Source organism: Aythya ferina (genome assembly GCF_964211825.1).
Source record: "Aythya ferina genome assembly, chromosome: 2".
NCBI lineage: Eukaryota > Metazoa > Chordata > Aves > Anseriformes > Anatidae > Aythya > Aythya ferina.
In genome coordinates, this window is record NC_140297.1 from 11785454 (window position 1) to 11804992 (window position 19539).

At 38.3% G+C, this 19539-nt stretch overlaps 1 protein-coding gene across 3 annotated transcripts in view; it reads right to left on the bottom strand.

Moving 5' to 3' along the window:
- ADARB2 (adenosine deaminase RNA specific B2 (inactive)) overlaps positions 1 to 19539 on the bottom strand; it is a 310817-nt gene that overhangs the window by 232423 nt on the left and 58855 nt on the right. Inside the window, exon 1 of one of the 3 annotated variants that reach the window (XM_084507933.1) lies at positions 3363 to 3449. The exons of the other annotated variants lie outside the window; for them this stretch is intronic. The gene's annotated coding sequence lies outside the window, so the exon portion shown is untranslated. Of the gene's footprint in view, positions 1 to 3362; positions 3450 to 19539 lie in introns of those variants that run through there. 3 annotated transcript variants of the gene reach the window in all.

Consider the following 19539-nt stretch of genomic DNA (forward strand, 5'->3'; position numbering starts at 1 on the left):
GTGTTGATAATCTTGTCCTGCCTTGACAAGCATATACTTTAAATGGATTATTCAATCCATTTAACTGATTAAACTAGAAAACCCCAATTTTAAAGCCCCATATTTCTAGTCCAATAAAGTTTCTCACACAATGGTGCAAAGCTTCAGAGAAGTACCAAGGACAAGCTAAAATTACGATGCTGAATATCCTAGAAGGAGATGAGCTCATGAGTTATCCCAACTGGTACAATCCCTGCAGTGCTGCACAGTGAACTTCTGGGTGAGGGATCAGGAAAAACCCCAGTAATGGGTCTATGATGAAGAAAAGCCTTTCAGACTTTGCTGATGAGGGCTGCTCACATGCTAGTTACATCTCTAAGTAACATAATCCAGTTCACAGAGCAGAACTGGGATGGGCTCCAAAGAGACATGTCTGCCTGTCCTGAGAGCAGGAGTAGAGATATTAGAGTATGGTCCCAAAGGGAAGAAGAGATAAAACACGTCAGCAAGAAGAGAAGCAAAATAAATAATTTAGTTCACTGGCAAAAAGATTTTTAATGTCACTTTTCCAATCTTTGAACTATTTTGGCAATACCTTCATTGGCTTCTTTGCCACTTGTCATATACAGAAGAACTTATCTCCATGGCAACACATTATATTAAACGTAAAAAGCAGAATCTATCTATCTATCTCGGCATCTAAGCTTATTAAAGTTCATTAAATTGTAACCTACAGTAAGAGGGGAATAGGGACCTGTACTGGAGCATTTGTTCAAGGCAAATAAAATACACTAGCAGATACCAACTAAAAATGTAATATTACATATGTTCAAGAGGTTGAAAACAGTATCCAAACAGATTTGAAATAGGAACAGCTTTCTAGGCAGCGAAAGATCTGCAGGTCTGATCAGTACTCTAAAAGTGGTGTGCAATGGGGAGAAATGAGCTGCTGAGACACTTTGTGTCTGTCATTCAGGAGATAGAATACTATGAACAGCAGAAGCAGTTTTCTGAAATCCAGGCAAGGGAGTGAATCATACAGTGAATAAGAAAACAAATGATCACAGGGACTGGGATTAGCAGCTGAATTCTGCTGGTGGCTTGTGACTTTGACTTGCATTGAACTAGCTAGGAGTGGAGGGCATTTGGCACTCACGGGAATAGACCCATAAATCAGTGAAACTTGGGACAACTTGCACCAAGGCTGCTCCAGACAGAATAGCTCATAAACAGGAAATTCAAAAGAGCTCTGAAATCAATGGATTCTGTGATTTTATGCAATGTTACCAATTAGTCCTCAGATGGATAACCTATATACACTTCTCAGGTCATTTAAACAACACCATTTTTTAATGTTATGCCTGCAGTGGTGCAAAACACAGTGCATAGCTCAGGCAGTGTTTTAGCTGCTGCTCAGTGTGGGGTGAGAGCCTGTTCAGAGCATCCTTTCCTTTGCCCCCATATCCACCATGGACTGCAGTCAGACACAGGGCTGAGCTGTGTGTACTGCTGCTGCCAGCTGTAGTGACCCTCCTAGGTTCTTGTGATAAAATTGCTATTCACAAGTCTCTGGGTCTTTTCATTCAGAAAACTAGTGTTACTGAAGTGTATGTCTCCTTTTAACCCACACAGGAGTGTTGCTGTAGTTTTTCTCCGTCCACTATACATTGAAAGGTATGTTCAAATGTTACTATGAAAAGCTACTTGCTGATAGTTGCATGCCTGAGATTACAAGCACTCCTTCTGCTCTTGCAAGTGAGAATTCCCCATTTGGCTGAGTGTTAGTGGCTTGTGCTTGGAGAGCCAAAAGCCCTTGATTCTTGTACTGTTCTTGACCCACAGCTGACTGCTGAGCAGTGCATGTTACAGAAGCTGCTAAATACCTTTTCTTCCAGTATCAGGCAGTTAGAGCTTGGGATAAGGTTAAAATGTGTTCTTAATCTGTCTGAGCAATTTTGCACACAGCTGATAACCAACAAACATGAAAATCAATTAATAGCTTGCTTTGTCCACTTGGTTCATTTTCACATGCCTCATTAATGAAATATCTTAAGGCTTCCTATTCACAGCGGGCATGAGGAGATAAATGAAAGTACTAAAATGTATGAACAAGGGGTTTGTTCAAAAGAGTTCCCTCTTGTTAAAAGTTAACTGCACAGGAAAACGAACAGAATAAATGGAACAAATGCTCAGTAGAAAGTGAATCACACCACAACGGTTCATGCGTCTTACAAATTGGTGCAGGGCTCCTGACCACAGGTGCAGTGTTATTTATATTATGCCTCTCTTACATCTTCTGCTGGGAAATACAGAAGGGGAATGCAAAGCACAATGGGAATGAACAGGAGAGACACTTGACTGGGTTTTAGTCAGCTGAAAGCTGGCTCCTTATTATCTCACCTAGCTATGGGGAAAACAATCTTGGAACAAGCAACCTGTGTCAGGAGGCTTACTTAGGAGGTGCTGAGTTCACTCAGGGCTGTGGTGGGCTTTCCCTCTGCTTATTTGTCCATCCCAGCATGCCCCCAAGTCCATTTGTCCTTTCTAGCATCCCCACTCCTGCCCCCCAGCTGTCTAGCCTGTGCCCCCCAGCTGTCTAGCCCGTGGCATATTTGGCTTCCCCATCCAACAGCCCATGCCCATTCATGGCCATCAGCCACAGTAACATCTCAGAGATAGATGTTCCCAGATTATTTATTTTTTATTTATTTTTTATATTTTTTTTTGCCAGCCAGCTAGTGATGCTAAAAGACGCAGCTTGAATGATGCTTGGGTAATTTATTGCCATACACATACAGGCTTTACTGTTTGTGATTTGTATATTCCTTAGGTACAATGACAGCTTGTGAGCTGGCTCTCTTGCCTTTCAGACTGTGTTACCCAGGACTCACACATGGGTGTAAAAAGGTAGGCTGAAGTCAGAGTGAACCAATTATGCCAACATTGTTTTCAGGAATGAGAACAGTTAGTGCTCCAGTGACCACTCTGATTAATAAAGGACTGCAACCAAAACCATACTTGAAAAATTAAATCAATACTGTCTTAAGACTGTTTTGGCCCCTAAATACAGCCAGCACAAAATAATATGTCCCCCAATAGACACAATTCTATATAGGAAAATACGACCTCTCTTTCCTTTAAATCAAAATAATCATGCAATGACTTCTTCAAAGCTCAGACTTATTAGACAGGAGCAACACAAGAATCGCAGCTACTATATTTTCTCTGTCTGACTATAACAGTTTTATGAAATCCATCTGTCTGAACAAGAAAATTTTGACATTGGTGGCTCAGAGATGTAAGTCACTACCAGATGCTACTATCATCTTGTTAGTATTATTACAATATTTTAGGAATCTTTACATGACCATATTAATACTTACAGTAGTCTGTAGACTGGTGAAACAATGTTTGTCTCAGCTTTTCATAGTTGCTTCTCTATGGTATAAATGATGATAGTCAGTAGACAGTATATCCCTGAAAGATCTTGCCTAAAGGACAGCGTTTTGATGGAGCGGGGAGGCGAGACGAGACACTTTTTTTTTTTTTTTTTTTTTTCCAAATGCCTTCCTTCAGCTTCTAATTTGTTAAAGGAAAAATGCCAGCATTCTTCCAAAGTTCCAAAATCATTTCTTCCTATTTTAAAAACAGCTATATGACACATCAAAGGAGTGCTCTAAAGCTGATAACCTGGCAGGAAATGACAGCAGAGAACTAATGAGATGCTTTTTTATTTATTTATTTTTCCAGTGAGGTGGAATTTACCATTGTTTGGGGATTTATGCAACAGTTCAATCCCATTTCATCAGACAGACTAATGCTTTGTGCTCACTCTCCATCAAAGCAGAACAAAAGGTACATTTTCTTAAGCATGTCCTGGACTGCACAGGGAGCAATCAGTTGGTAGAACATGAAAAAGAGAAAATGTATTTGAAACCAATGCACTTGGCATTACTATAGTAATGAGATTCTAATACTACAATAGATTATAAACACACTTCCATAATTATAAGCACTTTAAAATAACACTAGATTGTATCCAAATTCAGTAATTACTAAATGTTAAGATTTGACCTTGAAAACAACCATTTGAGCCTATGCATGATGTGCTTTCGTTAAGAGCATCATGCTCTTAATGCTACAATGTTTAAGCATGGCTACCTTAGAGGAATCAAACCAGAACAAAGAAAGAATTTCACCTAAAATAAAAATCTGTTAAATGTTCCAAACACTACCTAACACATATTAACCTGCACAACAGGTGTTGCACAACCTGTGCGACCTGTGTAATAGGAAGCTATGTTGGTATATACAGACTACTTATGTTTACAAACCAGAAAATATTACAGGGATAAGTACTGGACTGAACTTCAGGTTAGATGTGCTAAATGTAGTTTTGGGGTAAGCTAGCAAAACAAATATCTTAACTATGATGCAATTTCTAGCTCTAAAGATCCATGTGATGTTCCATGGCAGTTCAACTTATAAATTCATAATAAATAAATAAATAAATAAATAAATAAAGAGATGCTACATGTATATAGTTCAGATATTGTTTAAAATGTGTATTTGGGCATAACCCCTTATTCTTCTAGAGAACTTTTATCTCTCTTTTTTTTTTTTTTTTTTCCAAAAAACTTTTCTTCACTGATGTGAGGACATAACTTCGGAATTATTTTACTCTTAAATAAACACTGCAGTCCGTTCACCTTCCTTCTGAACAGCTTTATTTGTAACCAGTATCATATCTAAAATAGAGGATTTTTTCATAAGAAAATCATGTGCCCTGGCAATTCTGTTTTATTTTATATATATATATATATCCCTCATAGATGCATAGAACTTTAATATAAGCAATCAAAAACATCTAACTTGGGATTTTGTTTCTTTACGTACATTTGTAATTTCACAATTGACTATGGATCTTAGTTTTTCTAAAAGACATTTTCAGGACAAAAATCCAAATGTTTTCCATGAATATAGATGATAGAAATTAGCCCTTAAGTTATCTGTGTGATTTTGAAAGATGTAGGAATAAACTCTACAAAATCCAGTACTGATTATATATTATTATATATTATATTTAGTTATTATTATATATTACATATATTTTACAACATTGTCATTAAATCCTGCTGTACAACAATTAGAAAGATTTTTGTAGTATTCCTGAAGTTATCCAGTCAAACAGAGAAGGGTTGCTCTTTTGAAACATTATCCATTAATTAATCTTGATTGCTATAGGAATAGTGCATTGACATTGCCACCAAGCTGACAAGAGAGCAATATACATAAGAACCAAAGAACCATCACACATGCCTGTGCTATGTTTCTTCCTACGCTTCTCCCAAAAAGAACAAGCTGATGAATTTAATGCAAAGAAGCTGTGTTCTTTTCTGATGTCCCTAGAAAATTCATGTCAATATTACTGCTTCTGTCTCTATTAACAGAACAACAAAGTAGAAATCCTTCAAAAGCCACAGGAATAAGGCTCTCTGAGACATGGGAAGAAATGAAGACATGGATGAGAAGACGTGTCTGAGAAGATGCCCTCAGCCAATACACACTTCTTCAATAACATTTTGTGGAGAAGAGGTTGAACACTGCCCTTGAGAGTGTCTACGTTCCTAGTTCAGAGAGGTCCTACAGATCACCCCCTGTACAGGAACCTTTACTGCAACCTCTTAGCAGTTATAACCCCACCAGCCTGGTCCTCCCTTGTGGGTCCTGAGGACTTGCTCCTTCATTTCACCATTATTTTACCAGGAGATGTCCAAAGCAGGGATGAGGGGAGCAGCCACCCCGCCACTTTGGCTTGGATGGGTTCTCGGAGGCTGGCTGTGCAGCCATCCTCCCACTGGGAAGAGGTGAAAGCGTGGCAAAGTATTTTATTAACAGCCCCTGTGAATGAGCCTACAAAAGCAGCGTGACCTCTTTCTTTAACAAATGTGTTACACTTCTAGAAAAAAAAACTAGTTTGCTCCAGTCAAACTAGATTAATTTTCCTTTAAAGCTATTTCAGTTTGCTTAAGGCATCTTAAGCACCCTGTATAAATGAATTAGTTATGACAGTTTCTCTAGCAAGGGGATAGGTGACCATGTTCTTTTCTTGTACAGTACATACTTTGTGAGAACAAAGAATAAAAGGCAGAATGTTATCTGTATGCCTGTAATTTAAATGGCTCTCTCCCCTTGCTTTGTGAGAGTTTAACATTCCCAGTGATGTGTGGAGAAAGACTTTGAAACATAAAAATAGGACTTCAGATAACATAAAATTACTTCGCAGCAACAAATGCATGCATCTGCTGGTCTATAGACATGCTAAGCAAAGCACAGTGGAATTTTACAAACAAATTTACAGCGTGTCAAAAGCTTCGGCAAGAAAGCAGATTGAGTGATGCTCCATAATAATGGTACATGCCTGAGAGTGCTGCACAACAGCCTGCCTGTGCTACAGGACATCTACTGCTGCACGGGGCAATCTTAACACCTTAAATAAGACAGACCCTTATTAGATTTGTTCAATAAAATTCTCCTGCTACACTCATGTGCTGCATTCTTATAATTCTGCAGCCTTTTTCATGTCTTTCAGGGAGACGCAAAAATTAAACTAGACTTCAGAAGACATAAGAGGGCAGAACCTTTTTCCTAGGCAAATGAGATTTCTGTTTACCTTAAAATATTAAATAAATACCAACTCTTAACTCCAAATTTATGTAGTTTTGGGCTGCATGGGATAAAGCACCCCCCATGTTTCCTTTTCTGATGCACAATGCAGTACATGATAGACTCACAGCAAACCTTATAGCATCTGTAAGACAAGCTAATAACACATCCAGGTCTCCTGGACCCCCAGTGTCCCCCAGGACACAGGCATGCTAGAAGGAGCACACAAGACAATGACAAGAGAAGGCATGCTGCGAGGCTGAGACCACACAAATCAAGTTATCAGGCTGGCTCTACACTGTCAAGAAGGGCTAGGGAACAATTTTCAGTTTTGCTCCTTTCAAAGCAAGTGAAGGAGAACAGCTTCTGCTAAGAGCTAAACAAACTTCTGGGAAGTATTTATGTGCCCGGTTTGAGGTTTGCCAGCCCCTCTTCTAATCAAGGGATTTGGGTTTCGTGTAGCTGATGCTTTAGTTATGGAGTTACTCATTGCAGAAACCCGTTGCCTTGGTAGCTGGGTGACCCAGGGGGTTAATAAAGTGAGTTTTCACCCCAGAGATCTGTGATTCATGCCTGGCTTAACAGACAACATTAAATGAGTTTGGTGGTCTCAAACTAGCCCACAGACTCAGTGTAAAATCCCAGCATCATTTCAAAGGAATTTACCATAGCTGGGATTTTCAATTCATAAGAGAGCTAAGGCTGGAATAATAGGGTTATGTTTCAGGGCAGGATGAGAGGCCATTAAGTAATCCTAGTATATTATTAAGTAATGTAAGTTTAAATACATGTGCATAAAATGTCTGGAATTAAATTTAAAAAAAAATCTAATTCCATTACGAGTTTAACTTTTGACCAAATAGTTGCAAGGAAAAAGGGAAACGGTCTTTCCCTTGCAGTGTTGAAAACAGTGATATTTCACCATGTAGTGACTGCATACTGGATCAGTTGTGGAAATTCCAGTAGTGTCTGAAGCTGTTGTTGTTATAGGTAGTCCTACAGAGATATTTAACTCATTCATACCAAGACATGAGAAAGTTTTTGAATATTTCTGCCAACAACAGTCCTTCTGTGCTTATCCTCAAGAGGCTAAAGATTTAAAATTCACTGTGGACTGTTGCTGGAAGACTGAAAGCTGTCTGACGGCACTATCCCACGGATATACCACCTTCTGAGGAAAATGCGTATTTCAGTCTCACATGTGTTAGCACACTCAGCATTGTGCGTCAGTCACATCAGAAGCAAAAATACAGAAACAGCTGCGTATAGGTAATTTTGAGACATAATCCCAGAGCAATGCCAATATCCTTACGTATACAATATTTTTGCCTCCTTCTGGGGATATACATCTCAAACATTTCACATGTTCAACAAAGGGACAGACACAAGGCTGGAGCATGTTTTGCCCCTGCCCATAGCTCTGGATGGATCCCAGGCTGCTATGAATCAGCATCATTAGTTTCCAGGTGAGGACCTGAATCTTTTCTTACCACCTTGGTCCACGAGCAGTAGTGTCCAGACCTGTCAGAGGGATGTCACTAGGCAGGTATATCAAGAAATCCAACAGACTGTAGTACATTTTCTCTTTATAAACAGCCCACATGTTTATGGATGACAGCGGTACTGGGGAGGGGGCTGGAGGGAGAGATGTGGGGAGTGACAAATAGACTGTAAATTAAAATTAACTGCATCAGAAACTTGAAGGAAAGATACAAGTTGGATGCTGTGTAGAGAAAATATCTTCTTGCAGTCAAGCCTGACCCTGTTCCTTGAAAAGCATTTCTCTGATTTGTTCAGGTCACAAGTGGGATGGAAATGAGCCTCCGTACTGCTTCTTCACACATCCGGATTTAATAGACTTTTTTCCACTGATAAAAGACCACTAATGAGTTCATTTTCAAGCTATTAAATTGGCTAGAATAGCTAGTTCTGCTGATGATTGCACAGAGACCTGACGGTCACAGTGGGTTTTGTCTTTGCCTGTTAACCATTTGCTATCTCAGTATTGCAATACAAATATTTAAGTAGAAGAAGAAGGGAAACCAAGCACAAGAAACCTTGCCCTGTCACCCCAACCCTTTGTTTTACCCTTCTCATTTTGTGACTGTGTATTTCTTAGATGTTTGTAAACATGAATGCTTCTTCCCCAAATAACTCTAGTATCAGTAATACCTTGTGTGATCCAAACAATTAGAAGCACATTCACATAGGAGCATTTGAGTTTGGCTCCTATTTTCATTCCTTCACAGAAATGTTTTACTTCAGCGTATCTCGTTTCCTACCCAGACCTCAGACTCCTTTTTCTGCTGGGCTGAAATCTGTGCCTTTATTAAATGCATACAGGGGATGCCCAATGTTACACAATGCTGCCTGAAATCTTAAGAGAACAACTTCTTTACCTGTACAAATGAACGCAATAAAGGAATCACTAGGTGATTTCTCTGTTGGTTTAAATACACATCCCTTGCACTGTTATGCAATCTATCAGCCTTTTACAGGCAAGCAATTAGCTGCATAGCTGCTCAGTGGTGTAAACTCTGCCCTTTGCAGTGCTTGAGGGAGGCAGAGGGAGGTTGTCAGAGTCTTTTAATGCGGTTGTGTAAAATGCATTAGAAATGGATTTGACCTCTGCCTTTCATATGCATGGGACTGTGGATTTGGCACCATGGAAAATAAGCTGCATACCTGCCTTTCAACATAGATCTGTATCCTGCACCACTTTTCCTCTACCTTGCTGTAACTCATCATTGCTTTTGGTGAGATACCGCTGGAGAGAGCCACGCACAGCAGCACAAGCTGCTTTAAAATGCACTCTGCAGTAGGCACAGCAAACAACCCTGAAATATGTCTGAAATACTGGAAAGCTGTCTGTGCCAGGTATTCAGCATGAATGAAGGTTGTGGCTTTGTCCTTTTCCACCTGCTCCAGGGGAAAGGTAAGGAGAAGGAAGGGTAGAGGGGAGGCTGACTTTGGGCTCTGTCCTTTCACACCCCTGCTGGCTGCTTCAGGCACAGTGACTGCAGACTGTATTACAGGTATTAAACTAGAAAATGTCATGCTGTTAAGATCAGAGATTGTGCAGCAGTTTTAGAGGCTTGAGCACATGTTCATTCCCTCCAGTGGCTTTGGAAATCTCAAGTTTTAGGTTTCTTGCCTGTATTCCACCAAGTCCCTGCACACACCACAGACTTTCATCATGTAATGAACACAGTCCTACCCATTCTTCCCTCTTTCTGGGATTTTCAGCAGATATCCCTGCTTATTTGTCCCTGCACTTACATCAAATCTCTTGCTGTACTCAAACCTCTTGTTTTGCAGTCCTCCCAAATCCGTTCTCTTAATGAGACAGGATTTGTAAGAGGCAGAGAAAAACAATGCTAGAATCCTTTTCATATCACAGAAAGTTACAGATTTATGCATTTGTGAATTTTATGCTCATTGAAGATTTTCTTTCAAGCTTAACTGATGTTTTCACACATAATCAACCTGCCTTTCCAATGATACAGCCCTTGCTTAACTTTAGAGAATATAAAAAAGCATATGTTGCCACATAGACTCTGACATTTGTGTGGCCCTCCTTTGTTTTTTACTGAATTAACTTTATTACTGTCCCTTTTCTTTTCCTGTCCTTTCGCTCCCTGACTTCCAGACAATCTTTTGACCACTTTTATCATTACCAGAGTGTAGACGGCATACTGCTTACAAAGTACAGTTTGTTCTTGACTGAGCTTGACATTTCCTAAACTTAAAAAAAAAAAAAAAAAAAACACATTTCTAGCCACCAAAATAAATCTCCTGTTTCCAGATCTTCACATCATTATGTTGGAATGGTGCCTTTGTGACTTAGAGGCCAAAAGCATAGTTTGAAGGCCTCCCAGGCCACAAGGTGGGAGAGCAGCCTACAGTTGTCCAACTGCTCCAGCTGCCATGTGGGGACAAAAACTGCACAGAATAAATTAAATCCATTGTTTTCTGCACTTGCTAGCAGAAGAAGATCTCAGTTTACTCTTAATGTGAATTTTCTGGATGAATATTTCAGAGAATGTCCTCATTTCTGCTTTATTTAGTAATGTCTATTTGTCTGAGACTCGCATCCAAAAGACACTGGAGGACTTTGTTGAGAAGCGTTAGAATCGTGTCCATCATGACATTGCCAATTCAATCCAATTGCTTGACTGGTTGTACTAGGACTGTAACACTGCCAGCATGCAAAACACAGCCTTGCCAATTACGTGCCATTCCTGTCCTGTAGCACCAGACCAAGGAGAAGAGAAAAAGCAGGCATTAAATAAGGAGAAAAGGGCAAGGAAATTGCTTAAGATTTGGGGTATGGTATATGGGTCAATAAGGAACAGATTTGCAGACAACTTTGGAGAGAAAACATATGAACATGTAAGATAACCCAACACTTGTCATCACAAGTTTTGCTCCCAAAGATTGGTGTATCCCATTTTCAAATGTTGATCACAGAATCTAGCAAGTAAGTCAGAGTCTACACTTCATAAAAGAGGAAAAATTTGAAACTACTTTTTTTTTTTTGGCCTCACTGCCGCCATACACGAAGTCCATCCACAGTATCCCCTGCAAGAGGACTGCAATCAGTCACCTCATCCAGCATGGAGCTGGAATTCAGATCTTCACTCAGTGATCTAATTCCTTCTGTTGAAGGAATTCAACAGAATTTGCACTAGGTGACTTCCCCCTTTCTTAAGGAAAAAATTCTTCTAACCTCAAAGCTTTCAGTTCAGTCCTCAAGTACTTCTTGTTGGAGCAAAGCTGTGCAAGTTGAAATCTATATTTAAGCAGAAAATTCTTGTCTTGCAAATGTTTGTAACTGGGTCTCAAGATAACGGTTTTTGACGCTTCTGTGCCTGCTCGTCACCAGGATGATGGTGACATTACTATGAACATAATAAACATGAAGCCATAGAATTTTAAATGTAATTATGCTCATGACACCTTCCATTTCATATGTGTTAAAATTTTGTGACATCTGATTTCAAACATAAAGAATCTCTTGATATTTCTGTTTAGTTACAGAAATACTATTTTCTCTGTGATGACACAAGCTAGTTGTTCATAATTAGCTGAAACTGAAACTCACCTTAGAACAGGTTGGCACAGGAACAAGTTCCTTCTTTCTAAAGACGGGAAAAAATGACTCACAACCAAAAGCACTGCTTTTTGGATAGTATTTAAACAGTTTCAGTAGGCAAGAAAAAATAAAGTAACTGGAAGAAAAGATGGTTACAAACTTGAGATCTAAGACAAAAATGAATAATAACTAAAACACAGTGGATTTTCCTCATTTCTCAGTGCACACCCAAAGAGTCTACTTCTGAAGAACCTGTGTCAAACATATGGAAACATCTCTTCAATTCTCTAGAAATTATAATTTCCTAAGTTATTCAGGCTCACTTCACATGAGCCCTTGCTTCTGTGACCTACTTAAAATGTAAAGCAGAGCCCCTAGCCACGTGCACTTGCGAGCTGTTGGATTTGTGATTAGATGGATCAGAGTGCTCTGCTGGGCTGGGGTTTCCCACTGTGTGGCAGCAGCTACAGGAGAGTAACCCACATCACACAGTGCAGCAGGCAGCAATGTGTGCCTTTCAGAGGTGAGTCCTGGGTGTTACAGTATTTTACTGTGGAACCCATTCGTGAAGCAAGGGGTGTTCAACTAAACTAAAATATGGTGATTCTCCTTTAAGGTTTATGAAAAGCACCAGTTCACCAATATGTTTTTTTATCAGAGAATGTGATATATAGACAGAGGAAAGTACTCTTATGCAAGCAATGCTCAAGTAAATTACGTTGAATAAGGTTTTAAAATTGATTAATTAAACTGCATTACAATCCTATATGGACACTTCCAAAGTGAATTAAGCTAAATCCAATGAAGACCACTTTAATTTCAAATAAATGATTTACATCATATGATTTAACAATCCGGTTTAAATTAACATCTTTATATAGTTTGGATTCAAATTCTGCAGCATATGTTGTATAGGCAAAATGTAAAGCACAGTTCTAGCAGTGCACTGCAGCAAGTAAATCTCTAGCAGGTGAGGAAGATTTCTGTCTCCATGACAATATTGCTTAGGTTTTCTGATGGTACTACTTATCATTTGGTAGCTATTAAAAGTAAGAAAGACTATTTAAAATAATTGTTAGGATTTGAGTGTCTCCTTATTCTAGAGGTTCATAAGTGTAGCCAATAACTTCACACTTTAACCACCAAATTGCAGGCAAAGTAAATTTTGAGAAAAAAAAAAAAAAAGGAAAGGTCGGTGAAATTAATAACCAAGACAGGCATCACTACCACATCACCGTGACTATTGCAACTATCCTCATCTATTCTGAGACAGACAAAAAGTTCATCATCAAGAAGCCATCGACACCCATCGCACTAACCGTCCTGTCTGGCAGGCCCAAATCTCAGCCGTTGTGTTACAGCTTAATAATTCATCTCCTCTCACCAGTCAGATTGTACCTTGACTCTAAGCCAATTCATAACAACTGCTACTATAAAATCACAAAAACCTCAGGTTAATCTAACGTTTAAGAAGATAGATAGCTGTAGTGGTGATGCAAGATTTTCTCCTTTTCTCCAGACTTCTCAAGGTTTAATAGCTCCTTTTTGACATACGGGTGCTGTTGAACAACAGCCAGGCTGGATTGCTTCTGGTGCACAACAGGGCATGATTATTTTTTAAAATGAAACACAAGAAAACCTTAGAAATTTCATTTGCATGTAATCAGCATCCATTTCCCACAAAATGCAATGCCCAGTCAACCAGAAGAAAAATGTCTTTTAAAAAAAAGCAGGTGTTCTTTCTAATTACGGTCGATTCAGGAAAGTTATTAACACTTATGTGTATCCAGGTTTACAATATTGTAACCTTGTTTGGTTTACCGCAGACATCTGATCAGGAACACTATCTTTTGATTTAGTCCTCAAAACTGGAGTTCAGTAAATAGCTAAAATTAGCTAGCCCTGATCTTATATGATTAGCACATTATACCTTAAAACACAAAACTAATAACCAAGATAAAACCCAGGCTGCTCTGCTGTTGCAGCTACCATATGAACAGAGCAGCAGAAGTTAAACATGCAGACAACACTGATATAGTCAAGTAGTTTATTTCTCCAGGCTTACAAATTTGATTACCATGAAGTACAAAGCTATTAAAAATATGACCTTTCTATACTGTACAACTTGGCAAAAAGCCAAATAATAACTTTGTTTGACTTGGGTAATATGATTGAGTGCCTATTCAGCTGAAAATAAAATGACTTTTCTTTACAGAAAATTGTATCTGGAAGACTTAATGTCCATCATGACCATAATACACATACAGAGTCATTAATTCAGACTCACTGCAGCCACTGCCATAGAAGTAAAGGGACAATGTTTCTAGGTGTAGCAGAAAATGAAAAATTCCAGTGCTTGCCTGGCATTTCCTCTGTCATGGGGAGAAGCTAAGTATGTACTGATAACAAGTGGTAAGGCAGAAAATAAACAAATTTTATATTATGGCACTGATACATCCTAACTCCTTGCCTTTAACAGTTTTTTTTTTTTTTATACTTTTTGATATGCAAACAAGGGAAAAATATGAGTAGTTCTCTGATGTTAGATAGACATCTGATCTGCTAAAACCTCTCATTAGTGCTTCCATTAATACCAATGGCAAAACTAACAGTTCTCTTTACACTTAGGAGTACAATCAATTGGATATGCATGAAAGAAAAATGCCTGGATATTTCTCCTGCTTTCAGAAGCATTACACTGGTTTCTAGGTTTGGAAAAAAAACCAAACCAAACCAAACCAAACCAAACCAAAACAAAACAACACAGGAGGATAGAAAATGGTAGGTAATACGAAAGAAAATGATCATTTCATCTTCCAGGTAACTTTGGTTTTAATTAGACTTGAATGACACATGACAAATAGAATCCTTGACAGAATTTAAAATAAAATCCTGTAAAGTGAAAAATTTCCCTTTACTCAAAGCATAGCGATTAAGTATTTTGCTCACTTCTATTGTTTCTTTTTTTCCTTAATATTTATTTATAAATAATAAATATTTATTATTAATAATAAATAGGGGACATGAAGGATTTTTCAAAAGATCAATTTTTCCAGGAAAGCAAAATAGCAGTTTTTGGTTTCCCAGCTTGCTAACTAAAACACTCCCATCTATTTCACTTACAGGCAGAAAATGAACTTCTGGAGACAAGTCCAGGCATTCAACCATGGAAGTATCATTTCAGTCTTCCCCACTGCTTAGGCATTATTTTTTGTTTCTTTCCTTTTCCCATGTGCTATTTCATTTTTTTATGTTTTCAGTAAAAGAATTCTAATCGGAAAGAAATTATTAAAGGAAATCCACTGGAATTTGTGGGATCATTGTAAAGTCATGCCTATAAACTGATTAAGATATCAGAATAACTACCTTCTGTGCAAAGTTGTGTAGAGTTTTTAATGAACATGCAAGATACTAAGTTTTATGTCTTGTCTGAAAACTGGATTTCCAGTGGGCTGCGTTCTTCTGTTTAACTGTGGAAACCAGGCACAAGGCAATTGCACTTCACTTAAAGCACTGTATTAGGAGAGCAATGTCCATTTATTATTCTGGAATAATAAATGGTGGAATGGATCAAAAGTGAAAACAAAACAAAACAAAACTGTACTGTCCAACACATTTTTATTTTATTTTTTTGTCTTTTCTTATGAAATTCCTTCAGGACATAGGAGTTACTCCAGAAAGTTGGACAAAAGTTGCATATCATATAATATCCTAGTGAAAGCAGTCATCCATATTGTTCACTCCAGTTCTGAGGAAATTCAGCTGCATAGAAATGGAGCAGTTTGGACACATGGGGATTTTCTTTCCCATTCCCTCAATTTAATATTGTTTTTTGCCTAAAACCCAGAAACGCAGCCCTCTTCCATTCATTTTCTATCTTCCAAAAGTAATAAAAAACACATCACTTTAGTGGAGTTTTTGCTTATTGTCTGAAGTATCTCCTCAGTTATGGAATTCAATTATGCCTTCATCTTAGGTAACATTTCATGTCCATATACTCCACAGCCTTATTGTGAAATATAAAAAGGAGTGGATAGCAGCAACAAGAAAGAGGTATTCTAACTCTGTAGCTGTGTGCTGAATGCCCATTGGCATCAATGGATTTTCAAGAGCCTGACTTATGAGTCAGTCCCGAAGAGCCCTTCAACCCATATCAGCAATCGTTACTCACTCTTTTGGCCCCAGTATTTTCTAAAAAACCGTTTGTTGTCTTGTTTTCTCTTGCAAGTCCTCAAAGACACCTTGCTTTCATCAGCAGACGTTTACTCCTGAATTGGTTGGTGACCAACACGGAGCATTAAGATTCAAACAGTATATTTCACTTCACATATTCAGTTTAAGAGTTTATAGTGTACAAGACTTTTGATCAGCCTGCCAATGACCACATCTTTTATCAGCTGGATGACTATATATATATATATAATATACCAGTATACATATATAATATACCAGTGGATATTCCTTCACATTCAATTTTTAAGTTGAACACAATACAGACAGGTAAACACTCTTCTTTTTGAACACTGAGAAGATAAGGGTGGTCCTTCCACTGTGAGCTCCTTGAATGTATATGCAACATCCTACAATTTAGAAATCAGTATTCCCTGCTCTTTTCTTTCTTGGGAATTAGGTGAGACTGTGAGCTGTGTTTGATTCAAGTTTGGAGGGAGAGAATTCTGTATGTTGAGGTCCTCTTCACTCATCTATAAAGAGCTTCACGTCTGACTGAAAGTGTGCTGCAACATGACAAACTCCTGCGCCCTTTTACTTGCTCTGAACTCACTTCAGGGTTAAGAGTCTAGTCACCCGTCAAGTGCCAAACAGCTATTAGAGTGGATTGATCAAGTGGAACATGATGGCAGGAACAACAGAGAAGGAAAAGAATGAATGCCATTTTATATGAATTATGAAGCCGCCAGTAGGCACACTGCACTAATCATGGTTGCTTACCCTAAGCAAAGCTGGGCAATGAAAAGTTGTTTTTAGGTAGGATAAAGGTATCCCACAGTGCTGGCACTTATACACCACTTTGGGATTGTGCATATATACTGCTTGTTGTCATTTCTGCCAGAAAGATTAGAGGCATGAACTGCTGCTGCTTCTCTGTGATACTGCTTTCCTAGGAGAATATCAGCCACTAACTGCATAATGGAGTGATAGTAAACATATTAAGAAATACAAGTCTCAAAGCATTCCTCCTGCTTTCTTCTGCTTATAGAGAAGAGATACTCTTAATACATACATTGTGAAAGATCGAGAGGGGACCTCATCAGTGCTTTATAATAACCAAGTATAAATCCTAAGCTCTATGGGTAGTATCCATGATTAATTGCATTCAGTCGACATTAGACTCTGTCATTATCAGCTACTCGCTGCTCAGCACTTGCTATGTTGTTAATTATTGTTGTATGGCTCTAAGGGATGTTTTCAAAACATTTCAAATTCTGCTACTGTAATAGCACAGTAAAGAAATCAATAAGCTGCCATTTAGCAGAGGAAAGACAAACAGATACTTTTATTAAGATGTTTTGAATAATTTTGCTTTATCTGAGACCCAACAAGCTATCACTGATAATAAAGGTGCTTCCAAGACAGCGCTGACATTTAACATAGACTTATCTGAAACTCTTTTTTTCTCATCCACCCACACATAGAGCAGTACCCTCTGGTACACAAGGCAAGTGGGAAGATTAAAAGTGTTGTGTTCAGATTCCAAGGTATTTTGGAATGGATATTTTAATCATTTTTTGTAAGCATTACTTGGAAAAAAACAGACAAACAAACAAAAATGGTAATTTTGTTATTACTATTATTACAAAGATGGACAAAGTTCTAATGGTCTTTTCCTAGAACAGAAAATACTGCTACCAAACTAGAAGACAAGGAGCTGCATACTAATACAAGGTTTGCCACTCTATATTGTGCTAGTACTTGAAAGTTAACACTGCCTTAACCAAAATAGATGCAACTGATTCTTTTCTGTGGATGTCCATCTGTTTATAATGGTCAGCCTTAAAAGTTTTATCCATGATGCAGCCATGTGAAAGTCATGCAAGACCTGTGCAATGTGCAATGCTAGTAATGGGCTGCTATACCCTATAGTAAATCTGCAACAGCAATTACCTCTGGTAATAAAAGAAAGATTAAATTTAGGTAATGATCCTAATAATGGGAAGAATATGAAAATGAGAAAAATACTCAAAAACCCCTTAAAATTTATTTCATGTTAAGTTTTGCAAAACATGATTTTCCTTTCATTCTAATCTGCAAAAAATGTTGAAATATGTTTTTGTCAGAATTAAACCAGTTTTTGACATGCCAACATTTCTAGAGTTAGGAACATTACTTATACTAAGTGGAACTGATCTAGTAGCTGTAAAAAATAGGCTCCACATTTAGTTTGCTGAAGTACATAGTTTGGGTGTGGGAAAGCAGGAAGAGCTAAGAGCAGAATATGTGGGATGCACAAGTCTGATGTACTGGCATTTGCCCATTCTGGGATGCTGTCACTAGATCATTCTGACCACAAATCTCACCCTGGATCAAAGAATCTGTCACGATCAAGTTTACAGACCCAATGGCCTCTATCCAGGAAAATGCTTAGATACTTTCAGTCAGTTTGGATTTCTTCAGTGTATGAGAATGCATTGGGTACTGTTCCCAAATTAGAGCTAGATTTTTTTTTTTCCAAGTAATGTCAAAACTGGTGGAACTTCCAAGTGTTTCATTTTTATTTCTTGGATTTTGTTCTGTAAAACTCTATAGTTCCATATTGGAAGAGGTATAACTAGACCAAAACAGCAAATATTTAATAAGAAATAAAGTGCATAAATGATCCATTTAATGAAAACATCAAGACACTACATAAATCAATTCTGCTATCAGCTAATGCTATTATCTAAACGAGATGTAGTGCCTGAGAGCATCTGCATATGCCTCCCTAAACCTATACAATGAGATTACACATACACGGGCTGCGTACCTATGTGCAGAGGAGCCTAAAGCAATACAGAGACACCAGTTCTACAGGGCCGCATTTGTGGAACAGAGATCTGGATTATATGTGTCTGAACCATCGGCGAGACAGCAAAATTGCATGTCGATTACCATCCTGTTGAGAAATGGGAGACTGTGCTAAGGAGAGAAGGAGAGCAGAGTGTGCCAGAGGCCAAATGATTAATACATTTTCTCAGTATTAGCATCAACAATGTGCTGCCTCAGAGGAAGTCACGGTTAAAGAGTGTCCACTAACCTGATGCAAAGCTCAATAAAATATTAGAATAAATAGGATAAAAAATTACCCTCATATCTTTCAGAAGGGCTTTCCAATATGGCTCCTATTGTTTTGCTGGGCAAATTTCAGCCTTACTTTCTGCTGTTTATGAAAAATCAATTATGTCACAGGAAAAGTGAGGATATAGGAGACATCCACCTCTGAGCCCTGTGACACCACTGGCTGGAAATTGATGCCAGACAACTTCTAATTAGGAATACAGCATAAGATTGCAACAGTGAGGGTGACTAACCGCTGGATAAAATATTAAAGGGAGTAGAAGGTTTTCTGCCTTTGTATCTCTTCAAGTGGTAGTAGAGGACTTGCTGGAAATCATGCTTCAGCTAAGCACAAATGACAGACCTCAACAGAGGCAGTGCAATCTAATGACTCATAATAGACTGGTCAGACTGGACAAAGTAATGATCCCCCTGATTTAGTTTTCAAGAACCTGCTACAATCAGGAAGCTACCAACTTGGCTGGGAAGAAGGCAATGAAGAAAAAAAAAAATCTTTCCTGAATTTG